The sequence below is a fragment of the Eptatretus burgeri genome, unplaced genomic scaffold, assembly GCF_056783735.1.
Source record: "Eptatretus burgeri isolate ZD-2024b unplaced genomic scaffold, Ebu_testis_v1 Ebu_testis_scaffold_3157, whole genome shotgun sequence".
NCBI lineage: Eukaryota > Metazoa > Chordata > Myxini > Myxiniformes > Myxinidae > Eptatretus > Eptatretus burgeri.
In genome coordinates, this window is record NW_028225105.1 from 235,602 (window position 1) to 251,778 (window position 16,177).

Genomic DNA, 16,177 nt, shown 5'->3' on the forward strand with positions numbered 1-16,177 from the left:
GGTGGCCCGCTTCTCAGTTTCTCCCTTGTCCGAATCCAGCCCAGGGATCAAACACCCTTGTGGCTGCGTATCCAATTTCGGAGCCCACTGTGGCCAAAGATGTTTTGTGGTGAGGGTCTCATGGGTCAATTTTGCCTCCTGTTCCAAACGTTGAATGGACCGATTCACCTCTTCCCGCAGGATCTTCTGGGCCCGCACAACCTCCTCCAAGGCTCCGTCGCGAGTTTGTAGCTGCTCCTCAACAAACCCGGACAACTCAACAAACAACAAAAGACGGCTCCACCAGGCCTTTATCCAAGACTTCATCTTGGCTCATAATTTTATCTTGTTCGTCCAAACGAGCCTCCAATCCTTTTACCTCCTCCGCCAAATTCATCCCTTGCTTCCTCAGCTCTCCCCACTCTTCAACTTGCAGCTGCATACGAGCATCCACACAGGCACGATGACGTTCCATGCTTTCATCCACTTTATCAACCCGAATGTTCGTTGCATCAATTTTATCTACCAATTTTAACTGTATATTTTCCCCCTCCCATGTAATTTCTACCTTTGTTTCCTCCAATCTATCCTCGAATTTACTTTGTATTTCCCCCAATTGAACATCCACATACTCCTGCATCTCAGTTTTCATTTTCTCCATCTTTTCCCCCAATTCATCCCTCATTAAATCAATCCGTGCACCCAACTGTTCCGTTATTACCCCCAATTGATCTGTCATTTCTGCCCTCTGTGTCACGAATTGATTTGCCATTTCTGCCGTCATTTCTGCCCTCTGTGTCACGAATTTATTTGCTATTTGTACTGTCATGTCTGCTATTAAACGTTCCAACATTGTCTGGATCGTCATCGCACCGGTTTCCGGCGCTGCCGGCCCCATTACGGGCGATGAAGCATGGTTCACGCTTGGAATGGGGGAGGTTTCAATCCTACCCCCGTCTCTCCCTTCTTCCCCCGACTTGCTGCCAGACACGTGGCCTTCCTCCTCAAACATCTGCACATCCGCCATGGTGCAGAAGTCCCGTTTGCCGCCAATTAATTTTAATATGAAAAATCCCGCCAATATTTTCCCACGCTCGCGCGCTTTCCTGTAGTAATTTTATATTCCAATTCGTGGCGAGATTTCAGTACTGGTATATTCTCCCGATACCAAATATAATTTAGAGGGGTTCGAACATCACACTCCTGACACCAATGTGACGTCCACGGGACTTGAACAGTCCCGGCAACGTACAATGAGCCGAAACGATGGAGGCGGTTTATTTATTTATAACCCAAAGATGGCGGTTCTAATCGCTCTACCGCAAACGGGACGAGGAAGGTGGCACGAGTCGCTTTTCACTGAGTTGATAATGTTTATTTTTCTAACCAGAAATAACAAGACTCGGCAAGAAGAGGGACCCGGGGCGATTCGACGGGATGGTGGTGTGGGTTTGGGCGTGGGGAAAACACAGACAATTCCAATGAATATACAAATCTCAAACCCTCTAAGGCGCCAGGTACACACACACACACACACACACACACACACACACACACACACACACACACACACACACACACACACACACACACACACACACAAAACGTAGCTGGTCCTGGTGGTCAGGCTGGCCCGTGGTGTGGACGCAATAGTCCCTGGATTGGCGTTGGACGAGCTGGCCTTGCTCTCGTCAGGGGGGCAGGAGAAACCGTGGTGCTGTCGACCTCCTGGTCTTGGCCCAAGTCCGCTCACAGCTGCCAGGGAACCAGTTCTGGCGCCAAATTGCGAGCAGGAGAGGGAGGCAGGTCCGCCCGCCGTTCGACCCTGTACTCCAAGCCAGCAGAACCCCAGAGCCAACCGAGGTGAGGCACGAGGCTCAGCAAGGCGACAAGACACGATGAAACCAGGATCGAAAACAGCCCAACAAAAAGCACGCTCCCAGCACAACAACCTCCACCAGAACAGCTTTTTGTCCCGATCTTCTTCCTCTTCACCTTTTCCCTGAACAGAGCCTTTTTATCCTCCCGTCCTCGTCACTTCCAATTGAGCCGTTTTATTGGCCCTGCGCCGTCGCCTTCCGCCAATCGTGATCACGGGGCGGAGCCATCCGCAGCATTGTCCTGTGACGTCACGGCAAGCCTCCAGAGAATACTAAAAGGGGTTTACTCAGACACACTTACCCTATCCCGTATCCCTATCTAATTACGTGACAATTATCATTTCCCCCTTGAAGAAATGGACATTTACTAGACAACTTATCACCACTGAATTGCTACTTATTACATCGAGATCCTGGTAAACTCGAACAGCATGGCATAATTAATTAAACATCCTAATTACCCTTTGAATGCATACCCCCCCCTCAAACGTAACAATATTAAAGCAGTAAATGTATTTGTATGTTGTAATCAGTAAAAAATAGTGTCGGTGACAAAAACAACAGAAAGGAAAAAACTTTAACTTTGATGTGCCACAATAAAGTTAAGTTCAAAACAGGTCAAAAATTAAAATAAATTGAAATTATTTTTTAATTTCAACTTAACTCCATCAATAATAAACCCCAAAGGAACCTCCATGCCAAATATCAACATCCTTGTACACATATTAATTGAATGGCAAGCTTCTAAATAACTTGCACCAAAAACTTTAACGTTGATGTGCTTCAAAAAAGTTGAGTTCAAAACAGGTCAAAAATTTCAAACATTTGAAATTATTTTTTAATTTCAACTTCACGACATCAATAATATACCCCAAAGGAACCCTCATGCCAAATATCAGCATCCTCGTGCACATCTATCTATAACTCCAGCAATCTCTGTGTGTGTGTCTGTCTGTCTGTTTGTCTGCGATCGCCGTTTCACGACCACCGCCGGTCCGATCTGATTGAAACTTGCCAGGAATATTTCCAGGGCCCCACAGATGTGCCTTTTCAAGGTTTGATGTCAATAGGACGAGCGGTTCCCAAGTTACGGCTATTTTATTGCATTTTTCAGTGTTGGAAAGGTGTATATATAGCAGCTGAAGTGTCGTTCCACCTTCTCACCTTATCATGCCATTTTTTTCTCAGAATAATGACAACAGCATATTAATAATAATAATAATAATAATAGCACAATAATTGGCAGTACACAATAATAGCACAATCTATCTATAATTCCAGCAATCTCTGTGTGTCTGTCTGTCTGTTTGTCTGCGACCGACGTTTCTCGACGACCGTCGGTCCGATCTCATTGAAACTTGCCAGGAATATTGACGGGGACCCGCGGATGTGCCTTTTCGAGGTTTGATGTCAATAGGACGAGTGGTTCCCAAGTTACGGCTATTTTATTGCATTTTTCAGTGTTGGAAAGGTGTATATATAGCAGCTGAAGTGTCGTTCCACCTTCTCACCTTATCATGCCATTTTTTTCTCAGAATAATGAAAACAGCATATTAATAATAATAACAGCACAATAATTGGCAGTACACAATAATAGCACAATCTATCTATAATTCCAGCAATCTCTGTGTGTGTCTGTCTGTCTGTTTGTCTGCGACCGCCGTTTCTCGACGACCACCGGTCCGATCTGATTGAAACTTGCCAACAATATTGCCGGGGCTCGCAGATGTGCCTTTTCGAGGTTTGATGTCAATCGGACGAGCGGTTCCCAAGTTACGGCCATTTTATTGCCTTTTTCAGTGTTGAAAAGGTGTATATATGGCAGCTGAAGTGTCGTTCCACCTTTTCAGCCAATTTTTTTTCTCTGAATAATGATAACAGCATATTAATAATAATAATAATTGCACAGTAATTGGCAGTTCACAATAATAGCACAATAATTAAATAAAAAGAATAACGTTATACAATGACCAATGTCTGTCAACCAATAACGACCTATATATTGTCTGTCAACCAGACAGGACATGGTGCTATGACATCACGAATGACGTCACAATGCTTCCTCTTATTTTTTTCTTAGAGTATATGTGGCAGCTGAAGTGTCGTTCCACCTTATCATGCCATTTTTTTCTCAGAATAATGATGACAGCATCTGTCTATAATTCCAGCAATCTGTGTGTGTGTGTGTGTGTGTGTGTGTGTGTGTGTGTGTGTGTGTGTGTGTGTGTGTGTGTGTGTGTGTCTGTTTGTCTGCGACCGCCGTTTCTCGACGACCGCCGGTCCGATCTGATTGAAACTTGGCAGGAATATTGCCGGGGCCCAGCAGATGTGCCTTTTCGAGGTTTGATGTCAATTGGACGAGCGGTTCCCAAGTTACGGCCATTTATCTGTCAACCAATGACAAGACAGGGTGCTATGACCTCACGGATGACGTCACAATTAATGCTTATTTATTTATTTATTTATTTATTGCACGATTGACGGTCCGATCTGATTGAAACTTGCCAGGAATATTTCTGGGGACCCACGGATGTGCCTTTTCAAGGTTTGATATTAATCGGAAAAGCGGTTCCCAAGTTACGGCCATTTACTGTCAACCAATGATAAGACTAGATTGCTACGACATCACAAATGACGTCACAAGTAATGTTTATTTATTTTTTTTGCACGATTGACGGTCCGATCTGATTGAAACTTGCCAGGAATATTGCTGGGAACCCGCGGATGTGCCTTTTCAAGGTTTGATATTAATCGGACGAGCGGTTCCCAAATTACGGCCATTTATCTGTCGACCAATATCTGCGAGAAAGGGGGACGGGAGAGGGGGGGATGAGATGGGGGCGAGAGAGATGGGCGAGAGAGAGGGGGAGAGAGGGGGTGAGAGAGAGAGAGGGGGCGTCACAATTCAAGAGAGGGGAGAGAGGAGGGGGCGAGAGAGGGGGGTCAAAGTGGGTGCGAGAGGAGGGGGCGAGAGAGGGGGGTCAAAGTGGGTGCGAGAGAGGAGGGGGGAGAGAGGAGGGGCGAGACTAGAGGGGGAGCGAGGGGGGGCGAGAGAGAGGGGGCGTCACAATTCTTCTTCGTTTGATATGACGTCAAAATTGACGCCTGGGACCTGAGTATGTTTCCCAGGTGTTTCCCAAGTTAAGGCAATTTATGATAAGGTTGGTCCAATCTAATTGAAATAATGCCCCAATCCAGTCGTCGTTTACGAACCTACGGGCCCGCCCCTACGGGCCCGTACTAGTATTAAATGAATGGCAAGGTTCTAAATAACTTGCACCAAACACTTTAACATTTTCACGCTCATGCTGACGCTGATGCTGATGCTCACGCCGGGGGTATCGCAAGAGCTCTCTGTTCCTCGAACAGGCAAGCTAAAAACACCTCACTCCCACATGATTAAAAACACCTCATTGCCACATTATTAACAAGAAGGTATATACAGAATTGTGCTACCACATGGAAAACAGCATCCTGGTGGCCATGGCAACCACTTTAGATGACAAAACTCACTGCCACATTATTAAAAACACCTCTCAGCAACATGGTATTCAGACCCCTAAAATGGACACATTTTCCCTCATATCATGATCAATATATTAGCTACAAGAACGATTGAACACTTTCTAGATTCAGCAGGAGATTCTCGATCATGTGTTAAAATTTCATGGAGCTGCCTCTTAAAATAAAAACATGATGCGGGAAAAACAACCATTTTACACAGCCGATCACACGAGTGATTTTTCCAACTTTAAGAAAACATTATTAAGAAACACCTCACCCCCACATTATTAAAAACACCTCCCAGCAACATAATTAAAAACACCTCACTGCCACATTATCAAAATATTGTTGTGGTTGACAAAATTCGCAAACCACCATTCAGGTCCTTTAGGTGAGATATCTCTGTAAGTATATGTGTAGTTAGGCCCAAACCCATTGTTTAGAGGGAATAAATGTCATTCATGCGGGCTGCGACCCTTCTAGATAGCCGTTTTTCTTTTACTATCTTTATTTTGGACCACCAGGCTAGTCGGCCGCGGTAGGCCAAGGGCCCATGGGGGGCCGGGGTAGCGTAGTGGGCACGGGTGCGTCTGCTTGGTGCGGAGGCCCGGGGCGCCATTAGCCGCGTGGGCAGTGTTGTGGGCACGGGTGACCCTCGGAAAGGGGCCCGGGAAGCCAGCCTTCCACGTGTGCGTTTCAGGGGAGGTGCCATGGGGGGCACTCCCCGGTGTTTAGGGAGCTGGTAGGCTCGGAGGCAGTGTAGTGCCCGGGGGTGCCATAGCTGGAGATTCGGCAGAGGGTCGTGCCTGCCAAAGGGAGCCACGCGTCCCAGCCATGAGACCGTGTGAGGGCACGGGAAGAAAATTGGGGGGCGAGGCCCGAAATTGTGAGGACACCAACACAGGCGACGGGAATCTGGGTTGTTAGAACCAATAGTTTAAGCGCGAGGCGCTTGTTGAAAGCCACGGGGTAGTTTAACAGTTAAATGGTTAGGGTAGATTAGGAAGTGTACCCCTCCGCACCATCCATCCCCTCGCTCTCGTTGTGGGCCGCTGGACTCACTTTGGTTATAGATCGCTGAAGTCTGGGGAGGCCATCCTGACGCTTGAATTGGGCCTCGGCACAGGACGCTAGCTCTCCCTTGTTCCCCTCCGGGAAGGGAACGTAGGGGTTGGGAGTAGGCTAGGTGACAGGATAGGTTAGCCGAACAAAGACGATAAAGGGGGTTAGGGGACGACTTATAGTGGGGAAGTAAAAATAAAAAAAAAGGTTGGGGCTAAATTGGGGTTTGACAAATTAAGGGAGTGGGTATAGACAGTGACAGGCAAAGGCGATAGGTTGGGAGGGAGACCGTAGGGTAGGTCCCAGCCCGCCTTCCGAGTGGCCAGCACCACCGCACTCCCTCCACCAACCTCCACTGAACGGCAAAGGCTGGCCAGCTTCATCTGCTGGCTGCGTTGCTGCAAGGCAGAGGCCGGCCAACTTCATCGGCAGCTGTTGTTTTGCTGCAAGGCCTGTACCGGCCGGATCGTCTGCAGCTGTTTTCTGCAGGGCCTGTGCCGGCCAGTTCATCTGCCGGCTGTGTTTGCCTGCAGCGGCCTTCTTCTGCGGGCTGTGTTTGCCTGCTGCCTTTGCCATGCCATGTCCACTGCCCCTGTTCACCAGGCCCGTTCAATTTTGCTTTGCCCCCCCCCCCCCTGTTCATTTCCATGTGCGCCAGGATCAGAAAGCAACAGTTTGCAAGCTGCGAGAACTGCCCTGTTGGCAGCTACAACACGGGCCCTGCAGTGGCGGCTCGTGCACCGTGTTTGCGTCCATCCATTCATCCATTCGTTGTGTTCATTGCGTGTGCCACTTGAGCTGGCACGGAGACTGCGTTTGTGCAGCCCATGCACCGTTGTGGTTCACTGGGTTCATTTTAAAAAGGGAAGGCCTTGGACTGCGTGTGAGCAGCCGGCCACGTTCCCTGTCACCTGCATTGTTTGAGCCAGAGACTGCATGCGAGCAGCCTGGCTCCCTGCTAACTGCTTTCTTTTTGCAGAGTTCATTGATCCTGGGCCATGGTTTAGTGTAAAATTTGTAAGTTAAGGTTAAGATGTACTGTAAATATGAGTGCGCCCCCGGCATGTTTGTCTTAGCGCCGGCAATTTTATTTAAGTCGTCCGTGTGAGTGAGTTTGTTTAGGTAGTTACTCAGCCCTCAGGTTATTTATTTTGGGGACACGAATACCATGAATGTCGCACTCAGGGATCCGTAGGTAAAATGTACTCGGGGAAAACTACACATGATGGCACACGAAAATTTGACGACTCGGGACGAGTCTGTAAAAAGGTGAGGGGGTAGTGTTGTGGTTGACGAAATTCGCAAACCACCATTCAGGTCCCTTAGGTGAGATATCTCTGTAAGTATATGTGTAGTTAGGCCCAAACCCGTTGTTTAGAGGGAATAAATGTCATTCATGCGGGCTGCGACCCTTCTAGATAGCCGTTTTTCTTTTACTATCTTTATTTTGGACCAGCCGCCATTACTACCACCACCAACCACGTCTCAACAGCCATCACACAACAACCACCAACCGCAACGCCGCTTCACAACAACAGCCACGACCTTTACCGTCACAACTCGCCCTCGCAACCATCGCATCACCGTCATTCCCACGCCGCTTGTGGGCACCGATACTGGACTCGTGCAGGGCGCGCACCGAGCAGGGGTGCAAAAGCGCCGGCCTTTCCGAAGAAAACGGATCAAAAACGACTCACGCCCACTTCTGTTCCGTCCTATCGGCGAGCGTGGGGCGATTTGGCCCCGCCTCCAGGGGCGTTGGAGTGTGGTCGCTATCTGCAAATTCATGGATCAAAAAGCATTCACGCCCACTTTTCCTCGGTCCAATGGGGAGCCAGTTAGAGGTGAAGGGTCGGAGGTAAAGGGTCGAAGGTGAAGGAGCGAGGCCACGGGGCATATAAGGGGCCGCGTTCGTCAGTCAAGGCAGTTAAGAGTTGGCAGTCGGTGGAGTTGGGAAAAGAAGTTAAGAGTTCGGAGAGGAGAGAGTGAAGAGTTCGGAGCCAGTGAAGAGTTGGGACGAGTCAAGAGAGGAGACGGAGAGGGCGGTTGGACGGAGCTGTGGAGAGGTGGCGGCGGCGAAGGCGGTCGAGGGGGTGCTCGTGTCGGAGTCGGGGAGCTGCAGAGGGAGAGGCCGGCGGCGCGACCGAAGTCGTGGTGGAGACGCTCGTCGCGGGACCCGAGACAAGGAGATATCCACCCCCCCCCGAGCATCAACAACCCCCTCCTGTTTCCCCCCGCGCTGAGATAGTGCGAGAAGGGGGCCCCGTTCCCACCCCATACCAGGCAGTCCCAGCGAGGACCGCGGAGTCGGGGTGCCAGCGCCATTTTGCGGCTCATCATCAGACGGGTAGGCCCGACGCGGTCTCGGCCCCAGGCCCGCCTACCCCCCTCATCCTTGAGGGTGGTCCTTTTCTTTTGCTTTGAGTGTATGTGTTGTCGGCGCCGTCTGTGAAGTAAAACTGTATAAGTGTTGCCGTGTGCTCGGTCGTCGGTTAGATCTGCATTGTTGCATTTGCTTTTTGTGTATTATTGTGTTTCTTCTTCTTTTACATTTGCTTTTGGTGTAATTGTATATGTGTGCTTTCCGTTCATCGCGAAATAAATGTGCTTCATGTTGAACTGTTTCCCGTTTCGCTTCGTCTTTTCCTTTATTGAATCTCCATCTTACTTCACGTAAAGGGTTGGTCGTGGGCTAAAACGCCCGATAATTAATCGAACCGTCGAGGCCGACGATAACACCGCTCGGTTATCCCGATAGTACGGAACGGGTCGCTTAAAGTGGCCCGTGTCCGAAGTCGACCTGCGGAGAGGTGCGATCGCCCGGTCTACCCTCCGTGTGGGTACTTCGGTAGGTCTAATTTGGCGAGCAACCCTATCCCACGCGGGGGGCCGGTTGGCACGATCGTGGTGAGGCCGAAAGGTCCACCCGTGACTAGTTCCCGGCGTTAGTCCGAGAGGGTCACGACGGGATTGTCCGTCCGGTGGGCGACGTGCCGCGATTCGAGTTACGTGGCCGCTCGCACGCCGGCGGGCGCGAATCCGCAACAATATGTATATTGGGCATATATAAAAACATCTCACTGATACATGATGAAAAACACCTCACTGCCACATGATGAAAAACACCTCCTCACTGCCATGGTATTAGAAACACCTCACTGCTGTGGTATTAAAAACACCTCACTCCCACATGATGAAAAACACCTCACTGCCACATTATTAACAAGAAGTTATATGCAGAATTGTGCTACTGCATGGAAAACAGCATCCTGGTTGCCATGGAAACCACTTTAGATGACGAACCTATGTCACGACACGCCATCTCCACAGTCTGTACCTATGTACCAAATATGAAACGTGAAAGTTGAAAACTTTGGGAATTAGAGTGCGGACAGGAACGGACGGACGGACGGACGGACGACCGGTATCACATAATACGTCCAGATATATTCTGGCATGCTCAAGATTGATTCTGTCATGCTCAAGAGGCTGTAAGGTCAAAACGAAACATCCCAGAAGATTTAAAAATCAACAAGAGCGCAAGTGATATCAGGCGTATATATATATATATATATATATATATATATATATATATATATATATATATATATATATATATATATATATATATATATATATATATATATATATATATATATATATATATATATATATATATATATATATATCGGGCGTATAAAAGTCCGATCACATTTGTTCGTGTGGTGTTTTGAAATAACGTGAAGTGTGTTAAAATAAATTGATACATAATGTCTTCCAGTCTCCTTGAAGATTTCGAATAAAATAATTCCAACCTGATATTTTTGACGGGTTTTTATCCTCTTGCCGATCCGTCGTTCGTGTGCACCGAACCCCGAACCAGAAGATGAACACTCATGGGGATGAGTTGCGACCTCTGCTGCATCGTCATGGATCTAACAAACAGACAGGAGATGGTTAATGACACAGAATACCTCGTTTCGACCACTGCTGCATAGTTGTGGAGCTAAGTGTACTTGCCAAGGCACGTGAGTCAGAAATATCACCCAAACTTAAACAGAATAAGGGAAATTTTGATCGTGTGAATGAAATGCTTGAGGAGATCCAATGGATGGATCACCTTGCTTACGTGAGCTGTCGTGAATCTTGGAGTTTTTTCAGGCAGCATTTCAAACAGAATGTGGAAGGATGCATTCCAAATCCCGTAGCCTCGTCTCAGTAGGGTATCTGGAGAAACCCCGACATCTCCAGGGAAACCGTGGCACAGTGACGCAAAAAGGTACAAAGCATGGAGAAGGTACACGACTACTGACGGTGTGTTACACTTTGAAAGATACACCGAGGAAGGAAACAAATCACGGAGCATGACTCGACAAAACTGCCAAGAGGACGAATCAAGCTGAGCTCGGAATCTGAGATCAAATCACAATGGTGCAGACCCCCTGGAAAGCAGACATATTGAACGGCTTCTTCAGAAGTGTATTCACAGATGAGGACCTGGGTAATGAACCCATAATGGAGCAGCACTTTCAAGACCCTGAGTTGGGTGCTGTCCCAAACATCAGAGACAGTTAGAAAAAAGCTTCGGGCCCGAAAGAGCTCAAAGTTTGCAGGACGGACTGTATTCATCCAAGATGTCTGAAAGAGAGAGAGAGCTCATGTCATTGCAGAACCTCCACTGATGATCTTCCAAAAGTCTCTCGATGAAGAGGTTCTTCCACAGGATTGGGAAATGGCGACTCCCTATCACAGCCATTCAAAAGACAGGAAGCACGCAAGCTCCTGAGAACTACTGCCCTGGAAGTTTGACAACAGTGGTTGGTAAAGTGCTGAAGGGGGGGGGGGGGGAGGGGGGTACAATCAGAGATGGCAGAGCAACACAACTGAAGACCCACAACCTCTTCACAGACGATCAGCATGGTTTTCCAGACGAGAAGATCGTGCACGTCACAAGTGTCACGTGTTTACGAGGGACATGCAGTGGACATTTTCCGTTTAGACTTTGGCAAAACGTTTGATGCTGTTTCCACACCAGACACTGTTAATGGAGATTGCATCACATGGCATCAGAGAACAACTTCTTCCTCGGATTGGAGCATTCCTTACAAGAAGGCTTCAAAGAGTTACGATACACGGAGTGAGCTTAAGATGGAGTCCTGGAAAAGGTGGTGTTCCACGGGGTCGTGTACTCGGACCCCTTTTGTTTCTAATCTCTATTAACGATCGGCCACAATTGAACACGAACTTTGTGTACATTTTTGCTGATGACACGAAAATGATGGGTCCAGTTAACAATCAGGATCAAGCAGACACGCTTCAAGGTGATTTAAACAAGATACAGGAATGGTCCACCAACTGTAAAGTCCCCTTCAGTGAAACCAAACAAAAGGTACTGCATGTTGGAAGGTAAAACAGTAAGAGTGGGTACAACATGAGTGACGTCACTATTCAGGATGTCCAAACAGAGAAAAACCTTGGTGTTGTGATTGATGACAGACTTAACTTTCATCAGGATATCTCAAAATCCATTCTCAAGGATAATCAGAGCTCGGGATCATGAAAAGGACATTCTCACACTGAACAATTAACGGACACTCGGGAGAGCGCACACCTCCGCCGGGCTGAATAGTTCACCTTTTATATCACACAGGTAGGCCACACCTGGATCCGGATCTGAACCAAAATTGGATTTATTCGTCCTCGTCACACACACAACGTGTCCACTACATTTAGTAGGAATCCGTTTACAAAGTTTTGAGCTATCCTGCTCATACACAACAAGACAAGGGTGAAAACATAACCTGTAACACAGGCTCGATGGGCCAAATGTCCTCTTCCTTCCAATCCTTGTGTCCCGCCGTCATCACTCTCTTATTATTTACAATCACACAAGGATGCACACAATGAACTTACACTGCACGTTGCATTAATTAGGCCAGATTTCTCGGATTCCCGCCAAAAGACAGACTGCCCCGATTTCTTGGATTCCCGACCAAACACAGACTGGACCGATTTCTCGGATTCCCGCCAAAACATAGTCTGGCCCGATCATTGCCGCTTCGACTGAAAACTTCTACACTTATTATGTCTCCACCGTTCAATACTTCAAACATCCACATCACACCCGTCAGTATGAATCACTCAACGGTTTTTAAACATGAAGTTTAAACCGACGAACTCACTCGATCCATCAACGGCAGGTGGAGAAACCGTTGTGTCCTCGATTCAAACGAGGCGATCAGTGCGCATGCGCGACCCACGTGATTCTTCTTCTTCTTGTTAAATCTTGTGATAATTGTTGAATTTTCATCTCGTGTTTCCTTGAGGCCGACCCTTCTCCCCGTTTGTGTTTATTGTATTTTCTCCTTATTAACATCAGTTTATATTTTCTCCATTTCTCCCTCCTGTCCCCCTGAACTACACCCTCTGTTTCGTCGAACAAAAAAAACAAACAAATAAAAACAACAAAAACTATTTTCCCTCATGTTTTTCCCGACATCGTCACGTCACTTCCTGTACCGAAACTTCTTCTTCTTCCTTCTGCCGATCTGCCATCCACTTTTGTCGATTCAAATTCACCAAACACCGACCGATTATTTCTTCAACGTTTCTTTTACGTCATCTTACCCTTATCTGAAAAAAAAACTTTGTTCTTTTAACCTCTCACGTGACACCTCCCGAAACCACGTGTTTGCCGACACCTTCATCGTGTAACTTTCGAAGAACGACCAACTTCCTTCTGTATTTGCCGATCCAAATTCACCAAACACATTCACAATTTTTTTTATCAAACTTTCCTTTACCTAATATTCGTAATCTTGATCAAAAAAAAAAAATCAACTATCTCTTAAACGACAACAACTTCCTCTTTCACCCACGTGGTTCTCGTTTTTGCATCATCATTACTATTCTTCTTCTTCTTCCAAAGTTTCAATTCGACCTTTCCTTCATCCCGAGTCCAACACGTCCCAATGTTATGTTCCTTTTCTCCATTCTCTCCATTACATCCCTCATGTAATCTCTTTAATCACATCTCTGACTTTAAAAGTTTTAAAATCCCAGTTTGTAATTCATGTTCGTGTTTCCATCAATCGTCCTTTTTAACAACTTCAGTGCCAATTCACTCCACCTCCTCCAAACCCCTCACCTGTTATCCTCTCTCGTGAATCGTCCCATCTTTCCCCTCATCCTCCCTCAGCTATGAGCACCTCCTCTCTTCTGCCTCAGTACCAGCTCCTCCTCCGTTGTCTCAAACTGTGTGTTGTTCTAACATTTGTGGGCTCCATTCGAACCTCACAGATATCTCACTCTCTCAATCAGTACACTCATCATCACGAACATGCCCCTTCCTTTCTCTCAGAACACCTGCTCCTCCTCCCAACCCCTCAAATCTTGTACCTCCCCCCGCCGCTCCCTTCTTCACCATACCTCGACAAAGTGTCATCCTTCCCCTCTCCCCACCTCTCCCATGGCCCTCCTGCACCTTGGCCGTGCCTGCTCTCGTCTCCCCTCCCTCTCAATGCAACCTTCACACTCTTCCCCCTCAAAGCTTCCCCTTCCCAAAGTTGCCCCCCCCGAACATCCACAAAACTGCCTCTTTCCGCCACCCTCTCTCTTCCATATCATCACTGCACCTCCTCCTATCTTCAACTGCCCTCTGCTCCTATCTTGTTGCTCCCCACTGTACCTTAACCCATCACCACCGAGACTATTCTCCTCATCCGTCCCTCTCCCCGAGCTCTTCTGTAATCCACCACACTCTTTCAATAACTCTCCTGACCCCCCTCCCTCACCCCTCCTTCTTCGTCCTTTCCTCCACTCAAAACCTCCTCCCCTACGTTTTCTTTCACAGTGTGGACCTCAAACATCCCGGGCCTTCCCTCAAACCTGAGAGATCTTTCCATGCAGGTTGTCACTGACAAACCAGACATAATCTGCTTCACAGAAACTTTCCACCTCCAAGACGTCTCTGACTCCCGTGTATTTTTCCCTGGTTACTCATTTCTCCGATATGACAGACGTGAGCCTCATCCTGGCGTGGAGTTGTTCTTCATCAAAGACGATTCCTCACTCTCCATGCACTGCATTTTCTCCCCCACACCCCCAGGAATTCCTCTGGCTACGGCTTCCCCTTCACTCCCACCTCATGTATATATGTGTGTTGTGCCGTCCACCAAACAGTGATGACTCCATTTGCCCCTCACTATCCGAAAACATGGACCAACTTCCATCCTCTCATCCAATGTGGTGACTTCAATTGTCATCATGCCAGTTGGCTTGTTGTGCGTACCTCTCTCACCTGTCATGGCACTTCAGCAAAAGACTTCTGCAACTCATTGGGACTGACTCAAACAGTCCACTTCCCGACCCGGATCTCAACCAATGGTACTCCATCTCTTCTGGATCTGACTTTGACAAATTTCCCTGAAAATATCTGCTGTTCTTTTCTCCGCTCCAATCGGTTCTTGTGACCACGTCCTTGTCAAAGTTGACATTTCTGGCTGTTATCAGAGAACCACCTCAGCGCCGTCGAGTCTGGCATTTCACTCAAGCCGACTGGCAGGGTCTACAAGAAGCCATCAAACTTCTAGACTGGTCTCCCATCGCTACTTCCTCCACCATCAACTCATCCAGGGAATTCTTTCAAAGAAACTTGCTCTCTCTAATGCACAGACTTATCACATCTCGTATTCAGTTGTCCCCTTCCTCCCGCCCTTGGTTCACTGAAGCTTGTGGCGAGGCAGTTGTCCTGAAACAACTTACCTTCACCTCATGGAAAGCAAACCCAACTGAGGGTAATCTCAGTTCCTTCCATAAAGCTCAGAACAAGTGTGTATCTACCCTCAGGAGAACCAGAAACCATAATCTTTCTAATCTCAAGTATGAACTTTCAAACCTCTCCATCTCCTCCAAATCCTCGTGGCGTCTCGTCAAATCTGTTTCTGGTGTATGTTCCCCCTCCATCCCCTCCCTTACCACAAATGGCCGCACTGCTCATACCACATGTGAAAAGGCTGAATGCCTCATATCTGTGTTTGCTTCCTTTCTTGTGTCCGAAAAGGCTGAAGTTCCTTTCATGTGTCCAAACCCATCGCTTCCCGTACACACCTGACCCAGTCACACCCAGGCATCCCTAGACTCTGTGTCCTTTTCTCCTGACAAGGTGGAGATTTGCTGTCAAACCTCGACTCAGATTCTGCAACCCGTCCAGACGGCATCAGCCCACGTGTCCGAAAAACCTGCTCCTCTGTTCTATTCACCCTCTCATTTGCCCAAGGTCACCTGTCATCTGCTTCGAAATCAGCCCTGCATTATGCAGCTCAGAGTAAGATTTTTATGCCCTGCATAAAAAGGTGCAAAAAGAGATCCCCGCAACTACAGATCAATCAGCCTTCTGCCAATCATTTACAAAGTTGTGGAATCCATCATTGCTTCAGACAATAAATCCTTCCTCTTCTCCAATGGCTTGATTTCCGATCACCAATTTGGTTTCAGACCAGCTCACTCCACCCTGGATATGATGCTTCTGCCCTCCCAACAATGGATGGAGGTCCTCAATGCCAGACATGAAATCAGAGCCATATCCAGACATATCGTGTGCTTTTGATATGATCTGGCAAAATGCCCCGCTCATGAAACTCCCTTTCTATGGTATGCAAGGCCATCTCCACCCATTGCTTGTACACTTCCTCTCCTGTTGCAGTCAACGTGTGGCCCAAAATGGAGTTCTCTCATCCCCTCTTCCTGTCCAG

The 16,177-nt window shown here is 47.6% G+C and overlaps 2 protein-coding genes across 15 annotated transcripts in view; both read right to left on the reverse strand.

Annotated features, from left to right (window-relative positions):
* The window catches only part of LOC147006662 (uncharacterized), a 138,952-nt gene that overhangs the window by 84,816 nt on the left and 37,959 nt on the right, over positions 1–16,177 (reverse strand). The gene's annotated exons all lie outside the window — the stretch shown is intronic.
* The window catches only part of LOC147006664 (uncharacterized), a 99,514-nt gene that overhangs the window by 10,412 nt on the left and 72,925 nt on the right, over positions 1–16,177 (reverse strand). For 6 of the 14 annotated variants that reach the window (XM_085868181.1, XM_085868191.1, XM_085868190.1 and 3 more), the window contains 2 exons: positions 10,555–10,652; positions 10,241–10,360 (listed from right to left, as the gene is read on the reverse strand). The gene's annotated coding sequence lies outside the window, so the exon portion shown is untranslated. Of the gene's footprint in view, positions 1–10,240; positions 10,361–10,545; positions 13,932–16,177 lie in introns of those variants that run through there. The other 8 variants (XM_085868184.1, XM_085868192.1, XM_085868185.1 and 5 more) reach the window with 8 other exon arrangements.